At 44.7% G+C, this 24,601-nt stretch overlaps 1 pseudogene; it reads right to left on the bottom strand.

Moving 5' to 3' along the window:
• Nucleotides 1-22,846: 22,846 nt before the first annotated feature.
• Nucleotides 22,847-24,267, bottom strand: LOC115323975 (annotated as a pseudogene).
• Between the last annotated feature and the right edge of the window lie 334 nt (nucleotides 24,268-24,601).

The following is a 24,601-nucleotide window of genomic DNA, read 5'->3' as shown; positions in this document are numbered from 1 at the left end:
AGCCTTTGCTGCGGTTTTCCAGCGTGCTGACGACACGTTTTCTACTCGTTCGTCGTCATTCGCCGAAGAAGTTTTTTGAAGACTCTGTGTATTGTTGAGACTTTCCGTTGTGAACACGTGGAAAATTTTACGAAAGTGCAGTGTCGCAGGAAAAAGGCACAACGCGTCGAAAGGAAGGGCTGGCGGCGTGTTCAAAGCATCCTTGGCACGCCGAAGTGCCGTGTCTCTGTGCCTTCGCGCGCTTGGATACCGACCAAGAACCGACGCCGTGTGAATGTGTTTAGCGAGTGCAATGTGCGTGAAGCCGTATCAAAAGGTACAACTCGTCGAAAACGTGTCGCCGGTGTCGCGGCGTGATCAAAGCTTCCTTGGCACGCCGAGTGATGCATCTTTGTGCCTTCGCACGCTTGGATACCGGTCAAAAATTGACGCCGCGCCAAAGTTCTGAACGTGTGTCGCGCGTAGATGCCTTTAGATCATTTATATACATCGGCCACGGAGTTCTGGATCGTCCAGCTGTTCCGGTGAGTTGCTATCAATAAAAGGGTGAGATCTGTACGTATTCTTATGTACTATATTAACCATGGCTATGTCCCAAATCTACTCTAATAGATTCCGTGGGAGCACGAATAGGGCAACGTTGTACGTGGAGCCAGGGGGGTTTTCGAAAGCAAAAGTACAAGACGGCGAGAATGAAAATCTTTGAAGCGCGGCCGATATGGTCGTGTGCAATCTGTTGACCAATTACAATTAGGCGCGTCGCGTAGGTTGATAATAAGCCAGCACTGATCAGTGATGAGGAGCTGTTGTGCACGGTATTGCGTAAATCGTCTAAGGACGAAAAAAAGACGTACCTTCTCCCCATCTTCCGTCGCTAGTGGACGCTGGATTAAGCTCGTTCCTAAACCGCGAGGGGAAAAGACGCTGATCCAGAGGCACGAACAGCTTCACGCACATTGCACTCGCTGAACACATACACACGGCGTCGGTTCTTGGTCGGTATCCAAGCGTGCGAAGGCACAGAGACACGGCACTTCGGCGTGCCAAGGATGCTTTGAACACGCCGCCAGCCCTTCCTTTCGACGCGTTGTGCCTTTTTCCTGCGACACTGCACTTTCGTAAAATTTTCCACGTGTTCACAACGGAGAGTCTCAACAATACACAGAGTCTTCAAAAAACTTCTTCGGCGAATGACGACGAACGAGTAGAAAACGTGTCGTCAGCACGCTGGAAAACCGCAGCAAAGGCTAGCGAAAACGGCAAATCGTATCCCAAGCGAGTGAAGCCCGGTGGCTTCACTTGCGCTGCAGCGAACAAGCGGGGAAGCGCGATCCAGCAATTGTCATAGAGATCAGTGGTTGGGCTCGGTTGAATGATTGTTGAAGTTCCAGAGGCTTCGGAAATTTCCTTTTTTTTTTTACGTTTTAGCCGTTTTAGTGGATATTTTAAATATCTTCCTTACGAATGCCGTGTTCAAGAATAACAATCGGTGACTGAGAGCTGAGAGACGCTGCCTCTTGCCAACGCCCGTAAGTTCAGAACCGCCCATGCACGACTCGTGCGAACGCCGGTTAGCAACTTTCTTTTGTTTCTGCGAAGTGGGCTGCTGTTTCAAACTTTGTCGTGTACCGTGCGCTTGCTAAGCTATGCTTGATTCTAACTATGCTTCTGCCCTGTGTTATTTCGTTATTTGAAAAGAGCGTATCTTCTTCAAAATCTGTGGCTCGCTCCGCAGTGTTAGAAAGATTCCCGCGCGGCGGAACCGTGGGCATGTTCTGGGCGCCGTCGTGCGGCGCTCGTCCGACGACGCTTTTGCGGAGCGTTCAAGTGCCGTCTGACGGCAGTTCAAGCATTCAGTCGCCGTCCCAAAGTGTTAATCACAGGTCACGCTAGTTCTGACGTCTTGTCCTAACAGCCGCTCGCCACCGATTTGTTTCATAAAGCGGGAGCGAGAAAAACGTTACAAGAGCGAGCATGCAGCATGATTTTTCGCATATGCTAATGCCTGTGCGTTGAGACGCGCGGTCTCTTCGTCATATTTCCGAGGGTAAAAGCGCTAAAAACAAAGGACAAACAACGCCCTGTGTTGTTTGTTTCTTTCACTTGTCCGTTGTTTTTAGAGGTTTCACCCTCGGAAATTAGGTCTCTTCGCGTTTACCGAACCGGCACACTTTTTAAGTTTACGATTGTGTGATGCAAAAAATAAAAGGAGTTTAGATGTCACGTTTTTTAGTAGTGGCGAAAGCCCTTACAAAAATCAGAGCAGCTAGAAAAAGCAAAAACATGAAAAAAGGCGGAAAAAATTAACTAATGTCAAACCTGAATATTTGATGGCGTTCAAAGACTACCACCGCACCAACTCGCCCGGTTATTCTTTCTGTCAAAGAATAATAGCCAATAGTAATAAACAAATAAATGCCAACTATTCATTGGTTACAAAGTCGTAATTGGTGCAGTGCAGCCCTACCCTACTCTACTCTTTTGGTGATATCAGGTAATGTGTAAATGTATAGGGCAGTTCATAGCAACCATTTATGCCCGACCCATTATATTGAGATTTTTCTTTATATAAAAGTTATATGAAAAAAGGTGCTCTTCCTAAATTAAGCCGCACCACTGAATGTACAATAGCGTGTAACGTTTATGTATGTTCTCAGCAAAAGAAAAGGATGCATTAAAAAAAGGCCAATCATTCTGTTTCCTTTCTGTTGGAGCTTCTTTCACGTACACGCCAAATATGGGTGTCTACGTCTAAAAGAGTGGAATTGACATTTCCTGCAGGGCTGGAAGGCCTGACTCAGTTTGGCTAGCATCTTGAAACCTACGGGAACCTGGGGAACTGAACCACAAGGGTGAGAGTGACACCCGCCTTGCACTTCCTGAACGATGGCACCACGAGGAAGGGGGAGCTGCCCTAAAGTGAATGCAATAGCACATGGGTCGTTCCAGCGAACCCCTATACAGATGATACCAAGCAGAAAATTATTAATAAATGTGTTATTAAAAACATGGAATGTGAATGGCACGGACAAGAAGGAGGAGATCAACACAGCGCTGTGTTGTGTTCATATCCTCTGTTCCCATATCCTTCATGATTTCTTTTCAATAATTGGCTACTAACTAGTCTAATCATCAGCACTAGTCAATAAAAGTATGCTGCTATTTATTAGTATGCATTAACACGGTGCTTGAATCCTACAGTCATCCTACAGTTGAATCCTACAGTCATTTATTAATAAACAAAAACGAGGGTGCAAGCTAGCCAAACAGGCAAACAAATAATTTATTAAAGACGGGTTCTCTGAAGGATGACACAAACGCAGAGAAGTATCAAACACAGATGAGTATTAATGGGCAAAAAATGAATAGGCGACCCAAAAAAGAAAACGTAGGGGAAGACATGAAGTCAGTCTTTACAATTTCTCTTCTGCTTGCCACCACTTTACAAAGGGAATTCCTTCCTGTGCCTTACAGCGTTTTACTGTTCACAACCCCTGACATACCCAAGGACAGTAAGCATAAAAAAGCAACCTACTAACATTTGGGTAAATGTGATTGAACAAACAACAAGGGATGCCTTGAGCTTTCAACGTAGGAAATAAAAAAATATGCACAACATCAAGATTAAAAAAGACGGACGCATCACACCTGTTTCTAACAAAAATATAGGCCAAGAAACTTCTTCCACTCAATGGCAAAACACAGGGAAGGCACTAATAGATTTCTAGGTTTCATCATTGTTAGTGATTCTTTCAGTATACCCTTGTGGTCACTCTCTTTAGTCAAAATTATTTCATCATCATCATTCATTAAATCATCACAGTTGTGTTCTTTAAAGGGGTACGGAAACAAAAATTTAAATATTCAAATTTCGTTCGGAAGTGAATCAAGTATGAGGGATAATAACCGTAAATGATAATCGCACGTTTGTATTTTGAACGACTGGTTATATTTTTCGTTCCAAACGGTGCACTCGAGCAAGCGCTCGAAGAGAAGCGAACGGAGAGCGCGATGCGTCATGGGATATCCGGCGCAAACAAAACCAGAAAGAAAAGATTCCCCGCGTTCGTGGAGTAGCAAGGCAGGCGTGGTTATCAGCTTTGCCCTTGGTGGCGCTGGCAGCGTTGTGGTGGTGTCAATAGCGTCAGCGCGTTACAACCGAGCCGTTCGAAGTACCCGTGGCGTGACGAGCGTGTGGCTGGCCCACGTGGGCTGGCCCAAGGAGCACGTAGCTTCCACAACACTGTCAGCTTAGGGCTGAACGGGGTGAGGAAAGCAACTTTTGTTCGAGTTTTGAGCGACGGGCTAATCTTCTGGGGGGAGAATGACTGTTTCCGGTTGCACGAACGAGGGTCCGAGAATGAGGGGAGTCCTTCCTTTCCGTCTTCTTGGACCGTTTGGTACAATGCGCGATTTGTGTGTTGAGCCAGATGCGCGTAGGAGACAAGTGATAAGCGAAGCGTGGGTTGCCTGCAATCCTCTGAGACAAACAAAACATGTCACTCAGGGGTGGAACGGCTGCGCCATTTGCGCCATTTTGCGCCAGACGCATATGTCTGCGCCATCCTGCGCCATGTTGCAGAAACTGCGCCACAGCCAATACCTCGCGTCATTATGCGCCAGATCGCAAAACGTGCGCCAAGAAACTTTTTATTTTGTCTTGGTTTCGGTTTTATTGACTCGATTCGCAACAATGAGCGCGTTCAGCCTGGTCGGCCTTGCAATCCTTTGTTCTGTTTATTCTCCCTGTGTATCCCGAGTCGGAAGCGCGCAAAAAAAATCGGATTCTAAGCGCCACACCACCTGCGACTGGATTGTTATTCTTCAACCATAAGCGGTTAAGCAAGTCGGCTGAGGTGAGGTCGAGTCGTTAAGCGTCAGATTGCCTGAGCATAGCCTCCTCCTCCGTATAGAGGAGGCTATGGCCTGAGGCTCTGCGGCCCGGGATCCGGACGTCAGCCAGTTGAAAACAAATGAGCAAGATATTCCTTTTAGTACTTCATTGTTAGAAGTTGGAACCGCATTCTCGCAAGATAAATCGTGATTTGATTGAACTGAAACGCGGTCCGATCCGAAACCTTTCCGGCCAGCAGCTCTTTTGCGAGTGATAGATCTGCTCGGCGTACTTTAACCTTGCTCCTGCTTATCGCTTCAAATACGATAACTTCGTTAATCGTAGTCTGCGGCTTCGTAATCGAGTTGCACAATAGGATAAACGCGAAATTTGTTGCCCTGTTCCTCCGTGCAACTGCACGTCCATTGCTTGCGCACGTCACGGGGTTCGCACATATGATTACTATGTCGAGCACGTGTGGGTTGTGCGATAAGCAGTGCTGGTTTGCATTTTGAGCAGCTGAAAGCCACTCGGAAAATATCAAGGACGCTATCTTGAGAAACAGGGTACTGGCTTTTTGATTCTCATTAAGGCTCACAAAGTTTCAAGTTTTCGCATATGTTACACTGTTATCCCATCTACATAGGTTCCTAGTCACTCATGTTCATCTGTGTTGAAATTGCTCCCGTGCTTGTCTAAGACAAATTGAAGTGCAATGAAAACTGGTCTGAGCTGCTCCTAGCCTGCTCCAGAACGTAGTTTTAGCTGCTCCCAACCTGCTCCAAAACAGCTGTTTCAGCTGCTCCCGTGGCTGCTCCCAAGTACATTTCATGAGTTCCACCCCTGGTCACTTGATCTCCAAACAGGAAAGCTTTACATGCTTCGTTTGTGGCAGACCATGATGTTCACAGTGGTTCAGCCGTGCAGTGCGATGCTTGGGGCCATTGCTTGCTCACTTAGAGTCCGAGAAAGGGGGGTGCCGTAGCACTTCCCAATTGCCCACGGGGTTATGATGTGGCTTGCAAGGAGCTCTTTTGTATTACTTCATGAAGTGAGTTGTGTTTAGTGTGACTCAATATTTCTTTATCACATGCCTCGTATGTGGTGGTGTGGCAATCCCTCTAAGTGAAAAAAGTGTAAATGTGTTCAGTAAACATGATAAGCTGTAGTTCACGTAATAATAATATAAGAATATGCAATACCATATATGATTTTTGTACACTTAAAAAGTTCTGATATGTGTATTGGACACATTCCAATGAAATGTTCACTCGGGTCTATACTTCATTTCACCCTTCGTCCGAGCGCGGCGGACGCTACCAGCCAATCCAGCGTCGAGAGAGCGTCATGTGACCTTGTACTCCACATAACCAAAACGTCGCATGACACCCTCCCGGCGCCAGATTGGCTGGGGTGGCCCAGCATCCACTGGGCCACCCCAGCAGGTGCTCATTTCATGCCAAGCACTCTTTATTAAAGGTGTTAGCAAGCACCCTTCATGAAGGGTGCTTGCCTGAACGCCATAAGGGTGTTAGCCCAGGGACAAACTGATTTACACCCTTAAGTGTGTAAAAACTTTTACTGTGTACTCAAGGCTTCTCTTTCCCATTAGTGCCAGTAAGCTTGTGTAAAGTGAAAAGTATTGTAACCGAACAGTAGAGAGTTTTAGTAGATCGCTCCCATGACTCCGATAACGATACCCGATACTCCGCTACCGCCTCCCTTGCGCATCCATAGTACACACTTAACTTTTTTACACCCTTTAAGGGTGCTACAGCACCCTTTAGGGGTGCTGCAGGGGGTTTGCACCCTTCACTTAGCCGTCCAGCACCCTTTTTCTTGCAGGGTTAGCACCCCTCACGACGAGCGCGAGGGTGTATGAGCGCGAGCACCCTTCCGATTCATTGTGAGGGGTGCTAAGAGTTGGAAGGGTGTTGGAAGGGTGCTCAGTTATTCGGTCAAGGGTGTTCTTTATATTTAACAGCATAATTTAGAAAAAGAAGGAAGCGATAGATATCTGTATGTCGTCTTCAGTTTATATAACTGGGTTCAGCATACATTAGATGAATTGATGAACCACAGTATATTTTTTTATTCATTTTATTTTTATTTATGACTAATCAACCAAAATCTGTTACCCCGAAAATCCGATTGGCATCTGTTTCAAATTACGACCAGCAAAAATAAAGCTCAATCAATCAATCAATCAATCAACTAATATTTACTGCAGAGTTAAGGAAGAACCACTGGACTTCACGCTGTCATAGTTCAATAATAACAATAAAAATAAAATCATTTATTGTTTTTTGCAGTGCCCAGGGACATCCAATAGACCGATCCCACAGCTAGTTTGAGTACGCCACCCCTGCCGACATGCATCGTGGGAGCTGTAGTCTTTCTGCACACGCGACAACCCTGCTACAGGTCTGCGCGAGCAGAGCACGAGGCGGCATGAGCTATCTCGCGAATTGGCGTCTGCCTCCTACAAACTACAGCTATGGCGGCGTCACGCATGCGTGGAACGCTTGGTGAGATCGGTCTATTGGCCTTCTTGCTAGCGTAGTTCAATAGAATGCATAAACAGATATGCTTGCGCGCGCGCACACACACATTCACGCGCGCACGCGCGTACGCAAGCATGTACACGCGCATACGCACGCAGACGCAGACGCACGCACAAACAACCACGCGGACGTATCCACACGCGCACACGAGCACGGGAGCATGCACGCACACACGCACGCACGCACGGAAATGAATACGACGAACGAAACGTGCTTGAGCTATAGTTTCGGTTTCGTGTATAAAAAGAAAACCTAAAACTTAGATAAAACCTAAGATAGGCTAAATTTTTGTTAACTTTCTACAACATTATAGTGACACTATTAATAGTAATATAATACTTATTTGCTTAGTTTCGTTTTCAAAAAAAAAAAGAAGAGCCTTTTGAAGACTGCGCAAGGACCATCGCTATTGCACTCAGCTGCCGTTGGCAGCAACGTTTTTTGCAGTGACCGTTTTGGGCTACGCAGGCTTCGCGGTTCGCTTCCTTTTTACGTTTTAGCCGTTTTCGCAGATATTTTAGATATCTTCCTTACGAATAACGTGTTCAAGCATAGCAAGCGATGACTGAGACCTGGGATACGCTGCGTTACCAACGCAAGTTGCGGACAGTCCATCCATCAACACTGCTGCAAACGCCGGTGAGCACTTCTGTTTCTGCGAACTGCGTCGCTGTTTCAAACTGTCGTGTACCATGGGCTTGCTAAGCTATGCTTGATTCTAACGATGCTTCTGGCCAGTGTTATTTCGTTATTTGAAAAGAGGTACGTTGTTCAAAACCTATGGCTTTCTCCGCAGGGTGAGAGAGATTCGTGTGCGGCGGAGCCGAGAGGCTGTTCTGGGCGCCGTTCTGGGCGCCGTTCTACGATGTTCGTCCGACGACGCTTTTGCGGAGCTCTCAAGTGCAGTCTGACGGCAGTTCAAGCAATCACAGGTCATGCTAGTTCTGCCGTGTGATCTCAACAGCCGCTCGCCACCGATTCGTTTCGTAAAGCGGGAGCGAGAAAAAACGTTACAATAGCGAGCAGCATGATTTCTTGCCTATGCTTATGCCTGTGCCGCAGAGACGCGCGCTCTCTTCGCGTATGCCGAAGCGGCACGCTTTCGAAGTTTACGATTGTGCGATGTAAATAAAGTGAGTTTGGACGTCGCGTTTTTACGGGGCAGCGAAAGCCGCTACAAAAAGCAAAAGTATGAAAAAATGCGAAAAGGTCCTGAATATTCGATGGTGTTGAAAGACTACCAACGTACCGACTCGCCCAGTTATTCTTTCTTTAAAAAAATGATAGCCAATAGTAATAAATGAAATAAATACCAACTTTTAATTGGTTATAAATCATGTGTAATTCATGCAGTACAGCCTTCCCTGCTCTGTTGCTTTCATGATATCAGGTAATGTGTAAATGTATAGGATAGTTCACAGGAACAATTTATGTCCGACCCATTATATTGTATGTTTTCTCTAAATGCTTGAAGTTATATAAAAAATGCTCATCGTAAATTGAGCCGCACCACTGAATGTACAATAGCTTGTGACTTTTATGTATGTTCCGAGCAAAAGAAAAAGATGCATTCAAAAAGGGCTAATTATTTTGTTTCCTCTCTGTTAAAGCTTTTTTCAGGTACACTCAAAACGTGGGTGTCTATGTCTAAAAGAGTGGAGTTGACATTTCCCGCAGGGCTGGCAGGCCTGACTCAGTTTGGCTGGCAGCTTGCAACCTATGGAAACCTGGAGAACTGCACCACAAGAGTGAGAGTGACGCCCACCCTGCACTTCCTCTACGATGGCACCATAAGGAAGAGGGAGCTGCCCCCAAAGTGAATGCAATGGCAGGTGGGTCGTTACAGTGAACCCCCATACAGATGATACCAAACAGAAAATCATTAAAAATGAATTATTATTAGAAACAAAGTATGGGAGTTGCACAGACAAGGAGGAGGAGATGAACACAGTGCTGTGCCATGTCCGTATGCTCTGTTCCCATATTCTTCACAATTTATTTTTAATAATTGTCTACCAACTGGTCCAATCATCAGCACTAGCCAACAAGAGTACGCTGCTATTTTTTACTCTGCATTAACACTGTGCCTACAGTTAAATCCTACAGTAATGAACAAACAAAAAAATGGGAGCAAGCCAGGCACGTAACCAAAATCTTGATTCGGCGGCACCCATGACAAAATGCTGTATGAGGGGGATGGGGGAGAAGAGGCCCCAGCAAAATGGACGACTTTGGGGAGGGGGGTGGGGGGGGGGGGGGGAAGCGGAGAGGGGATGGGCTTTCGTTATCTTTTGAGTAGGACAGGCGCTGGCAAAGCCTCTGTGCCACTGGGAAAGCTGGAGTTCATATTTTTCAAATTAATTGGATCCAAAAAGCTATAATATGTATTAGCGGCTGAGAAACTGCCCTGGAGGAATGCAGGCAGAGGATAACAAAATTGAATGCACACACGACAGAACAATAATACAGAAAAACAAGACGGAAAGAATAATCCACTACCGGTGGAGTTGCCATGCAGTTGCTTTCATTTTGTGCATTGTGACGTCGTTGGGCTCCCTGAAGCAATTAGCTAGACATGTCAGTTTGTACTGGGCAAAAGATGATGAAGGAGCATTTTTTTTGTCGCTATTTATGACCTTCCATTTCAGTTTCTTCATATAAAAAGAATCCTTAGAATCCCTGTATTGGTGGTTTGGGCAACCTAGGCAATAAGGAGAGAATTATGTTACTAGTGCATTATGTTTTAATTGAACAAGGCAGAACCAGCTTGTGCTGCAGTGGCGTCACATAATGCCGAATGCACGTGACTTGCGACGCATTGGCGATGCCTCATGAAGCAACTACGATGGGTCAGACCCGCTATGTCTTTTTTAAAGCAAAATGAATATTATAATCAGGAAGCTGCACCAGTTATTTATTAAGGTACTTTTTTTTTAATATTGCAGATAAACAAGGAACATCTGAAGTTATAATTATAAAGTATGGAATCATTAAGCAACGAAAACATCAAATCATCAACACACCCGCCATGAAGCGGTGGAACAGGGGGCGCACCCAGACTTGTACCGTACGCATTACAAGTAACCAAATTACTTGTAATCGATTACTTTTTGGAGTAATTTTGTAATCAGTTGATTACTTTTATTAGGCAGTAATCACAAGAGTAATTTGATTACTTTTTGGAGTAATAAAATTACTTGTAACCGTTACAATTTGTCCACGGGACCCCCCCCCCCCCCCCCCCCCCCCCCGGTACACGCCTTTTTTTTAATGAAATGACAAAAATAAAATTTGCTTTTTTTTTTCGAACGGAAAAAATAAAGATTTTTGCGGAGGTCAATCTCTTTCTATGTACAGTTTCTGTAGAATGTCCGTTTTTTTGTTGTTTTTTTTCGAGCTGGGATTGGGAGTGGGGAGCCCCAGGGAAGCCACACTGCATGACAAAGGCCTTTCAGGGCGAAGTTTGAGGAAGCAGAATGTAGCTTTGTGAGTCCTTCGTTCAAACTAGCCCCCTCACGCACACACACACAGAAATAAAAAAATCCTGCTTAGGGTACCTACTCGCAGCCCGTAGGAGAACCAGAACCGAAGAATGCCTAAAGCGGATGCGAAATATAACAAAGGCAGTTGAAATATTTCCCCATTTCCCCTACGTGGTCTTTGTGACAAGCAGTGTTTGGAGTTGAGAAGTGGTCGGGGTGGTCTCTTCCGATAATGGATACTACACATGATCCGTTTCAAATCCTGGAACTGCTGCTCTTTTGTATAACATGCGAGCTCATCCACATGTGAATAATGAAATGAGCGACGCAAACTTTGAGCGACACCCCTTGCTCAAGCTTAACAAGATCTAGAACCCCCTCCGCCGCCCCCCCTCGCCCCCCCCTCCCCCCCCCCCCCCCCACACGCACACACTGGCGAGCGCCCAAATCATTAAACGTCTTCAAACGAATTCTATGCTTGTGTCCGCATTGTGAAGGTGCAACGACCACGAAGAGGGAGCCAGTTTTTCTTCTCAATACTTGTGCAAATATGAAATATAAGTTGGAAGTAGTTCATTGTTATGAGCGCTAAAGATGTGTCTTCACAAAATGAAGTAATCGGGAAAGTAACGATTACTTCTTTAAGTAATGGCCAATTACTTTTGCCGTCGAGTAATCAAGTAATCTAATCGAATACTTTTCAGCCGAGGGTAATAGTAATTGTAATCGATTATTTTTTTTTAGTAACGTGTACAAGACTGGGCGCACCACAGTAGCTCTTAGCAGTAAAGGCGCACTTGAGCAGTTGTCACAGCTGTGCAGTGGCTGCGATTACACCTGTGTGATCGCAGGAAACTTTGCTTAGAACCAAGCTCCTTAATTTTGTGCAACAGGTGGTTATGGGACTAATGCAACAAATGCTCGTCAACCGGCGAGCCTTCGACTCGCCGGGCGCTGTAAGTAGGCATGCTCGGAACATTAGCGTGGTCTTGGTCATCTTCTGCTGCCCCTGATATCGGGTGGAGCCAAGAGTCTTCGCCAGTGCGCTTTAGTCGCTTACAAGAAGTATGCTTGTACAGCACTGCATCCAGCTCCACACTCCTTTTAGTACCCGAAGCTCCAACTTCGATGGACCTTGCAAATCATGTAGGCAAGCGCCGTGGAAGGCGAGCCCTCCACGGCGCCAAGGGCATAAAAACTGTAGAGAATTTCTACTAACCTTATACTGGAACGGTGCTACTATTTTTCAGACATCTTGGCAGTATCGGCTACGATGATCGTGGTTTACAATGACAAGGAAACCATGGCACTGTCACATCTGTTTGTTGGAGAGGAGGTAAGCTCTCAACTATCCTTTCTAGCATAGGTTGCAAAATGTAACCTAGCGCTTTTATGAACTCCCTTGCGCACAATCTTTCTAAGCAAATGTTTAGGCAACATTGGGGCACATATGCAATTGTGAATGTATCCATCTTATTAAAGTTTTCCATTTTCTTTTTTTTTAATGGCAGCCAAGCATGCAGTACATTACAAACTAGCACCTTTCTTGCACAACAGATAGAGCCATGTTCCATGCTTGTACCTAGTTTAGCCTTCATCTAGATCATAGTTTAGCAAAGTTATGCAGTTGGAGGTGATGTTTAGAAGTCGCATGGTCTCAGGGGAGCCAATACAATGCTGATGGCACTGCTTCACATGTTTGACTACAACTTCGACAAACAAGCTTTCTAATCACTGCACGGCACACTCTTCTAGAAAGGTACAAAAGATCCAGTGGCTGTCTTTCCTGACACACTGATGGTTGGAAATATCATGGCCAAAAGTAGTTTCCACAAGATTTCTAACCATCTAAAGCAAAATATTTTGGCCAAAATGTACATGGGAGGTGAAGTAATTGCAGATCAGGAGATCACACAAGGAGAATGTGGGCTCCTGTTGACTGATTCTGGCTTTTTTGCAATGAGCAAGCCAAAGCAACGTTTACGTCTCTATGTGGAACCAGACTTCTGGCTAGCATTGCCGAAATTTTACTAATCGCAGAGATAATGCAGGTGTCCCGGTTGCACTGACGATCTTGCATATTTTTCAGTGCTGGGAAAGCATGATTTACTGCCACTTGTCTAAGTTGCATTCTGTACAAGTGTAATCAGGCCTGCAGGGGGTGGGGGTATTACATATTTAACATAAATCAAGTGACTATAGCAAATAACAGTGGACTAGCTCGCTGGTAGATAGTAATATATTAACTGGGATGATTTAGAGAAGACTATCACGCATGGTTCCTGCCTTACATTGCATTGATTTTGTTTGCTAACACAGGAGCAAGACATCCCGGCAATGCCGTGCGTCGTGTACTCTGGCAATGACGCCGAGGGGGCTGACTTTTTGTACCTCGCTGTCGATAAGCAGCGGTTTTTGTCCGTGAAGAATGCAGAGGACGACATCACTGCCATCATGGTGGCTTACTGGCTTTTTAATATACGTACTCGAAAAAGGCAGCAAACACAGTTGCTCTTCTAGAACGGTTGTTTGTCGGCCTCGGCAGCACTACTCCGAGGCCAGTTGTGATGAAATTCCTGAACAAGGTTGCAAGAGCGTAAAATCAATGAGGCCGACAAACAACCGTTCTAGTACCAAAGGGATGCTGAACAGAGATTTGGATGGCACGAAACCAGGCAGGAGCACTAGGTGGGATGCTGCAAACCTTAGAACATAACTCATATGACGGTATCTGTTATGGATGGCAGTACTTTTGGAAAATATGAGCATGATTGAACAAAGCTTGCGACATCTGTATTCTCCTCTTCTCTTTTTCGAAAATATGCCCATCCAGTTGAGATACTGCTGCTTGAGTGGTGTTTTGGGGTCTGTAGCATCCCACTGTGTGCTTCTGGTGCCTTGTTTTGTGAAGTCAAATTTCAGTGCCAGCACCCATTTAACTTTTAACTTTCTAACTCTAAACTAAAATAAATGTACCATACTTTCCAGACTATAGTGCACAAACTATACATGTCTATAAGTTGATATTTTACACCGTACAGTCTATCTACAGGTGTGGACTCTACAATTTTTGTTTCAAGATTGTTCATTATTACAAAACTGGTTAGGCCAGATTGCCGTGTTTTGGATATTTTACGCTGGGATAAAGTAATCAAGACAACCTCTTACCGTCAGTCTGTTTCCCAGGCTTTTGATACCTTGCATCTGACATGTTTGCTTGGGAGCCTGCAAGCAACCAACTCGGGTCAAGCTTAATCTTGAGGAGCTCTGCAATTGGCTGACGAGCGGATCACAGAAAGCCCCTGACATTCATCCGCAGATATCCCTTTTGTGGAGTTCTCCAGCCTGAAGTTTTCCCCGAGGACTATACACCGAGTGCAGACTATCTAAGAAAATACTTTTTATTTTTAGCCGAAATTTATCCTTGCGCATTACACAACGGATTGTGTACTATAGTCTGGAAAATATGGTAGCTTGTTTTAATGTTTTAAGTCCTAAACTAAAAGAAGTGTAGCTTGATTTTTATGCAACTTTAGGGTCCTGAATGAAAGTCGCATGTGCAATGGAACAAAAAGTATACACTCGAAACGGAAGGCATCTAGATTGTTCTTCTGTTATAGTCATTTTTATCAAGAACCATTGTGATGTACTAAGGTAATCTGTATTGATTTTTGTTTTGTTTTCTTATTTTTACTAGCATCTTAAGCCTATGCTGTGATATTTAAAGAAAATATATTTGGTTATTTGTATGGAGGACATAGCTGGTTATTTTGTTGTGCTCACATAATAATTCAATAAATGAGTATTCATTTAATTTGGCTTTTATTGACTCAAACCCCCCAGTTGTTTCTCGATTTTTACTAGCATCTAGGCCTATATATGCTGTGATATTTGATAGAATGCCTCAAGTATTGTATTTTGATATGTGTGTGGAGGACATACCTCATTATTTTTTTGTGGTCGCATAATAGCTCAATAAATAGTTATTAATATAGTTTTCCTTTCAGTTTTTTGTTTCTCATTTTATAACAACTTTTATTTACTTGCAGCTTAATCACATGCTGTTTGTATGCAGCTGATGCCACTCGCCATGCCTTGGGCGAATGTGTAAAGGTACTACGGCATACCAAGTATGACAACTCGTAACCACCTCATATGCAAGGCAAATGACCGACGAGCCAGAGCGGGATGCAAGGACCAAGTATCGGGATTGAACAAGCTAAGCTCCTTGTTGTTTATGTTTGTACCATACACATTCTCACATTGCATAGTTTGCATGAGCAAGTGCTGATCATGCATGTGATGCATATCACACTTCTGTGTTGGCAGTTTGACAATTGGACACTTTTAATGACACATTGAGATTGGTGGCAGACTCCTTCTTTAATTTGATGTTTGAGAATATCTCCCACTGATCTTTTCTAGTATACGAGTATTACGACCATCAAGCAATTAATAAATTCAGAAGCTTTAGCCATGGAACAAATTCTGTGATATTTTTTTTTATTTTCCTTCCAAATTTTGTGGGAACTAAAACTTAAATCACGCAAGATTTTCCTGTAACTTCCGTTTGCACATAAGTTAAGCTTCACATTGAAATATTACCTTTTCTGCCATGCACATCTTGCCTTCATTATCGGACAGTGCATCTAGGCACAGCTGCTTCAAGTAGCATGTGTGCCGATGCATTGCACACATATCAAATAATGAATCCAGTTTCTGTAACGAGGTCCTATGCTGGCACTGTACTTTTTCATCTCCTTATTTCATCACTTATCTGGTCTGCATACTTCGTGGTTTTCTGGTTGCCATACCTGGTATACTGAACCCAGTTTGACAGGTGCTGAGATACAGGGTGATTAATTCTCATTGGAACAGATTCTTGTAAAATAAAACTTCAGTTTTATGCAAATTATCTTTTTACAGTTGAGTTATAGTGGTCCTGGCAGACAATTTATAGAGGCAAGATGACAGCTAAAAGTGGACTTATTGCATAAAATCCATGGATTAGCTTTTTAGTGACTAGTTTGATGACACCAGCACATATTGTGAAAATGGGGCAGTCACCTTAGACCAGCTTATTTTTCGTGAAATGAGCACTAACCTTAGAAAAACGATTGAGAAAGATTCTTGCACACAAAACAGGTTGTGAGATACAGTACTTTCTGGACCGCTACATTACCGCTGCCTTTGGTGAAATTATATTTTCTCATTTTTTTTTCGCCTGTGTGCTCAATTCAGGATTTATAAAAAATTGACTGGTTTAAGGAGGTGATTGTCTTCAAGTTCGCAACAGCTGTCGAACCAGTAATTGAAAAAGTTAATCAACTAATTTTAGATAATAGTCCACTTTTAGTGCCAGCCTGCCTGTACAAAGTGTCGGCTTGGCTAAGTGCTCATCTGTAACGAGATCATCTGTGTAAATAAGATAAGTTTTGTTTTACAAAAGTCTATTTCGATTAGAATGAATCATCCTTGAGCACCCATTAAAATCAGCATCAGCACCCTTGGATTTGGGTGCATTGCACCTAGCACCCTATACACTTCACACCCCTATAGGGTGCTTTGGTACAGGGGTGCTCGTTTGCACCCTCAAAGGGTGCTCGTCCTGGGACAAGTGCTTTACACCCCTAAGGGGTGTAAAAAAGTTTAGTGTGTAGGCCGGCATGAATTATGTCTGTTATATTCCTATAGTTAATTTTCCTTTTAGAGAAGCAGTTCAAGTTCTGATACATTAATGAATTAAGATGGCTTTCCAGCGCACTTTAGAAGTTGCTATAAGAAATATTTGCATGGCGGTCCACTCATAGATTGCTTCGAAGAACTGTTACACGTTACCTGCTTTCGTATGAATGTTATTCTTTTTGTGATGAATGGTCTTTCCCCAGTAGTCAATTTATTAATGTTCGTGCATTTTTGAGTATACTGCGACGTATATAGATGCATTTCTTAGCGATTAATCGTGCACCTTTACCACTTTCGCTATAATACCCTCTGGGCGCTGCTGAATAAACTAAGTAAATAAATAAAGAAACATTCGAGATACGCCTTGTACAAAAGGTTGATTAGACTCTTCTATGTCACATTGTCTACTTTTGACTTGTCGTCTCCCGGCTTTTTGGCGTATATCCAAAGAATTAATTTAAGGAGGGTGAAACATGATTTTGAAATTCGCATTATTATTAAGTAAACACGTAGAAGAGGCTTCGAAGTTGTTTTGACTCCCTGCACCAGATGCAGAGAAACCCACTTCTCGTTCCCCATTTCTTGGGAAAGCTATCTGTGCTCCCGAACTGGGTCGCTGTCTGTAATCTCGAAGTGGAGCGGACTAGTAAGTATCTCGGGTCCGCTCAATACCGACTAGAGAACAAAGAAGTCCGGTAATGAGCTCTCAAGAGCATTAAGCATCGATACAATTTTTATGAGGACACATTGGCTGGTCAACATCGTGTCAGTGTACGTTGTTGCACACCTGGTATTCAAGCAGTACGTTGGATGTTAAGCAATACGCTCGAAGTCTCGGCGAAGTGGGTCACTAACAACTACTAGTAAATAACTGCAGTTGTGACCCTCATTAAAGTGCTCAGAATCGGATCGAAAAGTCGCGATGCAAAGAGGTCTTTTCAATTCAGGCTGAAAATGCTAAAGCTTACTTTTAAAAATTTTCTTTTGTAAGAGCATTGCGAAGTAATCTTATACCCCGTTCACACGGTCAACATAAAGGTACCTTTAACATAGGTCCCTTTGCTATCAGCGAATCAGCCCGTGCTCTTCGGTCGCGAGCACACGCCTCGCGCGGAAGATCGTGAGTTGATTGGCCACAAAGAATAAAGGTTCCTTAACTAAAGGTACCTTTACAGTCGTGTGAATGGGGTATTATACAAAGGAAATACTTCGACACGCGCCTTTGATATCAACAAAAATTCGAACATCACTTGTGGAATTTTTCGAAATTATTTTTGTTTTCTCCTTTTTCATTTTGTTCCGCAGCAAGTACGTTTGCGAACTGCAAACTGGATGCTTTGGTAGATAACATAATTGCCAATTTCTGAGGTTAGCAATAAGGATTACTTAACTAAAGCAAGGGTGCAGGCGAGCTGGTTCAATACTGACATGATAACCCTGGTAATCTTTAGCTGTGTTTGGAGTTTTGTGACTGTCCTACGTCTCTTCTTTTCCCCGGCGCCAGGGTTACCATCTCAGGATTACTTATTTGATTCTCAGGCATTGACGACAAATGAATCGGCGGGAGCTAGTGGAATTTCCTCGTTGAATACTTTGGGTGAGCGGTAACCAGGGGCAGACGCAGGTATTTTCAGAGGGGAGGGTCAGGTATTCGTCAGCGTATTATATATTTAGGAGCCACCTCCTCTCCCCTGTTTTCAAGCCCTAAATTCTTACACATGCAGAATAGACCCATCAGAGAAAAAAGCGCCATCTGTCGTACGCAACAGCAACTAGTGGCAGCCGCCATGCTGCAGGATAGTGCGCGCCGCTGCATACGCTGCGTTGGCCGTAGACGCTAGTCAATTCCTGCCCACGATGCCAACGTACTGCTGCGTACCCCTCTGTAAGCAGAGTGGGTATCTGGACAAGTCTGGCATTAAGGTACGTATTCGGAAATGTACTCGTTATCTGTTGACGGCGGCGTAGCCGCGCAAACGTTCCCTGCTGAAGTGCAAAAACGGAACACGAACCGTTCTCACGCTACGCTTCCTTGGGTGTTTGAGTCAGGTGTTTTTAATCTCACTTCGTTGCGTTTGGAGGTAGAGTTTTCAAATTTCAGCTAGCTTGAAGAAATCAAGGCGTCAAATACAAATATAATGTTGCTCGTGGTATCGCTTGTGGACGTGACAGCTTCGCGAGCGCCTAGCTTCAGGTATGCACGAGCTCGCGGTGCTTCAAACTTGCGCGTGTAAATTATATGTTAGGTACGCATGAAGCCAAACGACCTGACGCTTTAACCTGCCTGTAGCGCAGACATCTGTGCAGCGCGTGCCTTATGCAAAGCAACATGCACGCGCTTGCAACTTCTGCTTCACTGCAAAATTTGCTGCTCTACATTTCCCAACTCTAAAATCCCCCTCAAGAAAAAGGGACTCGACGTATCAAGTAGGAACTTGTGTCGAATACGTCCTTTACTGGTTAACTTGCGCATTGAAATTTTAAGTCTTAATTCCAAGTAAAAAAAACGCGATTTGACGAGCGACGAGTCGAGCGACGAGTCGAGCGACGGCACAAGCGACGAAAGTCGGCTACGAGCAACGAAAATGTTTCACTGTCGCTTGTCGCGTCGCTTGGTTTGGGATTTCTAGAAAACGAAGCTCATCGCCTTGGTCGCTCGCTCGTCGCTTTCATGCGGTGTGCTTCATCGCGCGACTGCCCGAGTGACAGCGAAGCGGGACCCCTGCGCCTGTTCCGTCGCACATCCGGAGAGTACTGGCTACTTCTAACTACAGCCCGTATATTATAACAGGTTCCGATAATTTTTTGATGACATGTTTGATGTCGTAACTACAAAGATCTTAGTAATTACCTTTTTCTTGAGTAGTTGGCCTTTATAGATGCGGCGACCACGAACCCCTCAACGAGAAAGTTGTAACTTCTGTCGAATTGTCGTTCCGAGTAAGATTGGCTCTTAAAGAAGCGATATACCTCATCATCTTTAACGGCTGGGAGCTGGGAAAGGTCGTTTACCCAACCCGTGATCGGGAAAACGCTACCTGCAGCCATACAGAGGGGAAGGGATCGACGAAACAAGAACGCTACAGTCAAAACAACCATGCCGGCCGCAACGGGATCCTTCCCAATGGCGCCGGCCGCCCAATGTTGTTGGACTCGTTCAGCGGATTTTCGCTGTTGCCAGATTTTTTGAAAGGGGTCTATTCAAGAGGGGTGTCAGGACATCTGCCCCCCCCCCCCCCCCCCCCCCTAAAGCCGCCACTGGCGGTAACATGTAAGCTCCTCTTCTAACCATCATATTTAGTTGGTTCCTGGAAGGAATACTGCTTCTTAAAAGTTTTCACTGGAGTCAGTTGCATGATTCATTTGCTAACTTATTCAGTTTGTATTGATGGCACTTTTTGAGAATATTTCCTACTTGCGAGTGAGCATCGTCCAGGTTCACACATCGGTTCGCTTGCTGAATTATATAACTATGCTGTTTTTGGTTGTCGTGCTAACTACGCAACCGAATGGATTTATCCTAAATGGTTCTCTGGAAACGAGATTATTCTCCGTTTGTGCAGTGTAATAGAAGGCACAGGTGCGAGCACGTGATTTTAGAATGAGCTTTCCGTGTGCGACGTTTCGGCAAAAACTAAATATCCTATCGAGCTCGCGCATCCGCGCCTTTGTCGGTGCTGCATACAAATTGCTAGATTTGTTATACTGTAGTTGTTTCCACGAAATTCCTGGGTTTTATATAGTGTAGAATCAAAGAATTGACGAAATATTTATCTACGTAGTTATGTTTTGCTGGTTGAGAAACCTGTGTGGAACTGTCCCCAATCCCGGTTGCACCTTGTATTGAAGTTACTTTTTTGATCAATACAATTTTGTAAAAGAAAAAGACTTATATAATATTTCTTGTGCTTCTCTACACTTGGTGTCAACCAAGGTTGGAAGCCAGCCTCTGTTGTTTGGTGACCTTGTAAATGAACTCCACTCACCCACCCCATGTTCTTCAGCATCATCGTCTTGAACCAGTCACTGCAAAGCAGTGTTGTAGGCGTTGCTGAAAAAAAGTAGCAAAATACGTTACTCTGTATTTCCAAATAAAAGAAACGCGTTACCGAGCTACATTGCCTGAAAATAAAAGGAACGCGTTAAAGTAACGCATGTTACTTTTGCGCTACTTCTACAGCGAAGCAGTTTATGGCTAGGGTTCCGTGGATTTCTCATGTGCGTCAACAAAAAAAAAAATATACCCTTGCACCGCCGCACGCGCCGCACGCGCCGCACGCGCACGTCTTACCCGTGTACATATATGAAAGATTCGGAGTAAATAACCAAAATAAAACGTTGACGAACGCGCGTGCAAAATGTCATTTGTTTTAGGCTTTTGCTTTAGAACAGCCACGTGTCCTCATTATATACTCACAAAGCCTGGCAGTTCGACGACGGAGCCTTAGGGTGCCCGGTCGCAGATTTGGAGCCCGATGATCTGGTAGCACAGAGCATCAAAGAGCCATTTCTTGGGGAACCTAAACGTTAGCGCACCGCTTTTGGAGCGGCGAGGACCCGAAACACACTTTCGGCAATAAATGTGTGTGTGTACCTTTCGTCAAGATGACCACCGATCGAGATCATAAATGTGTTCGTACCTTTGTTCAAAATTTTGTGTCACGTCTGTGTCGGTGTGCTAATTCTAAACAGCTTCGCTGGTCATGCACCGCAGAGTAAAATGGCTCATGATTTTTTTATTTGCGAGCTAAAACGTTGACTGTTTTGATGTCAGAGGTGCGCATAAGCACCATAGCTTAAGAACAATTTGATCATTCAAAAACGTAACATAAGTACCTTCTCTTTTTTATGGTTCCACCTCAGTAGTAACAAGCAAAAACACGGAAGTATATATGACGCTGATTTATGACATCTTGGCACGAAATTTAATGAAAGAACCGGTCTGCCGCATTTACACACAATGTAAGACCACCTAAGTTTGAAACTGAATACATTTTATTTTCAACATAGAGAAGTACAAATAATCACTGTGAACAACCTGCCCCGTTACCGAATCACACCCCACTGTTGTACTTCAACAACATCTGACAGTTTACCTCGCTTCTTGATAAACACGTCCGCGCATAAGCTAATTAGGCGTTCAGCTGATGCGCTCGATGGTACTGACGTGCTTGCTTCGAGGAATAGCTTGTGCACCAGAGGAAAACTTTTTCAAAGCTGCACCAATACAAAGATGCGTAGCTCCAGAAGCTCCCGCCAAAACTCATCATTCCCACGAGACACGGAGGTACCTCTATTTGAAAGTTGTGTTCGAAGAAATCACCCTTTTCTGTAGCGTTCGCTATTGTAGGGGAAGCGGGGTTTTGATTATGTGAGTCGATACGCCGCTAACAGAATGTCAGCTCGCTTTGACGGCCGCGAGGGCCGCATTGCGCTTGACTTCATCTGGAATCCACGACAGCTCTAATATCGGGAGCAGTGCAGCGGAAACGAGCAGGTCCTTGTGATTCATCACATAATGAAACCTCCAGGAGCGAAATTTAAATTGTAATTGCAAAATAACTGCTGCCCCTGACCCGAAGGAGCGAAACTTGTAGGCGCTCGTCCCGCCAATTGTGTTCAACCCGGCAAGGGGCAACACTGTCTGGGGTTGTGATTCTCCGCGCCCAAGAGGAGCGTGGCAGAGGGAGACAAGTCTAATCTCGGCAAGGATCTGTGTGCGTGCGGTGGTAATAAACACCGCTGAGTAAAGAAAACGATTCGTCTGGCCGATCACCTGCGGCGGACAGCGGAAGTCGCCGGCTACAATTTTTGAAACGTACAACTGGGCGGGCATATCGGTCATAAAGCCACTCAATTGACGGTTTGACCCTTTTGACTCTCGTGATCGACATTTCATTTCACGGTACTCTAAAGCAGTGGTTCTCAACCATCGATATTTCGCGGACCCCTTGGGAATCGGCGGAGATGATGGAGGACCGCGTTCATGGTGAAGGGAAGAGAGAGTTATACGTCACAGGTTAAATATAATAACGATTTAATCAACTGATATGACTAAGGGCTAGTGTGAAGTAGACCTCTGTTATTGACGTATATATACGAGAAAACTCGCCCAAAATCTGAAACATTTTTTCCGGACCTGAAAAAAAGATAATTTTTATTGTCGTTTTGACTAACTTGGCGGACATCTAGAATGCCTTCGCGGACCCCGCAGGGTCCGCGGACCCCCATCTGAGGACCCCTGCTCTAAAGCAATCTATCCGATTTACGCGTGTCAAAGCTTACCTCTTGCGAATTCCGGCCAAGAGACGCTCAGCTAGACCGTCCAGTGTCGGGAGCAGATACCCGCTGGGAATGTGGTTGTCACCTTGGAGGACATTAAGAATGCAGCAGACAGGTTTCATGACCTGTAATGAAACGTCTGATGTTGTACCAGGGAAATCATGACAACTATTTATGTTAAACGTACTCTGCAATACTCCTTGATGAAATTAGACTGGTGAGGTGGCAGCAGCCTAGGGATTCCTAGCTTGCAGAAGGGGACGTCTAGGTCTGTTTCTTTTTCTAGAAACGTGTTGATAGCGTGAATGGCCTCGAAGGTAGAGTTCCACCTTGTAACATTTGGCCGAGGTACAGCTGCAGCGGAAAAAGAGTAGCACAAGTTACCGATAACCGGAGCGGCAAAATGGCCACACGCGGCGCTATCGTTCCCGAGCGCGCCGATAGCAAAAGTGCCAGTCAGCTTCAATGTCTCAACGCGGGGGTGGCCGGCAGAAAATTGAGGGATAAGATAGTTTTCCAAATGTGGGATTTAGGATGGGCTGCTTTCTGTCGGCCACCACCGCTTTGAGACATGGAACGTGACTGGCATTCTCGCTATCGGCGTGCTCGGGAACAATAGCGCCGTGTGTCGCGATTTTGCCGCTCCGGTCGTCGGTCGTGCTACTTTTTTCCGTTGCAGCTGTACGTAGATTCCGCAGTGCACCTTGATCAGATTAGCGGCTTGAGCGGACTGTCCCTGCTTGTTCTAGGGTTTTAGGCACTTGCTAAACAGACTTTGCTTAATTGTGGTGTATTCTTAGTATTCGTGATCAACAACCTCTGCACGAACCGCGTCTATGGTAGCGATGAGGTTTAAAATGTAGGCAGAGCACCGGTGGTGTGGTGGCACGCGGTGCCTACCTTCTTGGACATTGTCGATGCGCGAACATAAATGCAAGTGCTCGCAGTTATTTTTGTTTTTATCGTTGGCTTCCTCGTCACCGTTGATCCTGCACAGGTGCAACAATATTTAGACGCTTTGCAGCAGCTGTACATGGACGCCGCTATAACTGACCTTCAGTTTTTGTTTCCTCTTATTTCGTTTATTTCACTTCATCATTACCATAGCCGACCAGGTTATTCCCACATTAGATTCAACCGTGTCCTTTTCTAAAGCATCGGCCTTTGTAGAGGATCGTCAACTACCGTTTCAGTTGCTCGGCATCTCGGCAAGACAAGAGAAGCTCAGCAATGGCGGCTGTAATTTGGCGCGTGTGTAAAGCGTCTATAGGTGTGTGTACTAAGGAATACAATTAAAAAGAAATGTAAGACAGGCTCACCGCAAAGCATTCAGGAAATTTGACCCGCTGTCTGTTATAATCTTTGTAATCTTGCCTAGAAGGTCGGACTCGCTAAATACTTCCTCTAGCGTTGTGGCCATCTTTTTAAACGTCACACCCCCATGCATACGGCGGCAAGCCAAGGCTGCCACTCTTTTTTCTAAAGACGTCGGATCCAGCCACAGAACTGTCTATCCAAGGTAGCACCTGGAAAGTTACTTGCAAGATAACTATCAAATATGATAAATATCAAAGTTAGGCACACTAGAAATGATTTCCGCCTTATTTCATCAAGAAGAGCTTCTGCCCGTGCAACTGATATTTAGAAAAATATAGCTTCGTAGATTATGGCAAGGCAATTTGCATATGATTTGTGTTTTAGACACCATAAACACACAAAATATTTTAAGAACAACTAAACTTTGGGAAGCAAAC

The sequence above is a fragment of the Ixodes scapularis genome, unplaced genomic scaffold (assembly GCF_016920785.2).
Source record: "Ixodes scapularis isolate PalLabHiFi unplaced genomic scaffold, ASM1692078v2 PGA_scaffold0__279_contigs__length_252992795, whole genome shotgun sequence".
NCBI lineage: Eukaryota > Metazoa > Arthropoda > Arachnida > Ixodida > Ixodidae > Ixodes > Ixodes scapularis.
This window is presented reverse-complemented; position numbering and strand designations above follow the sequence as displayed.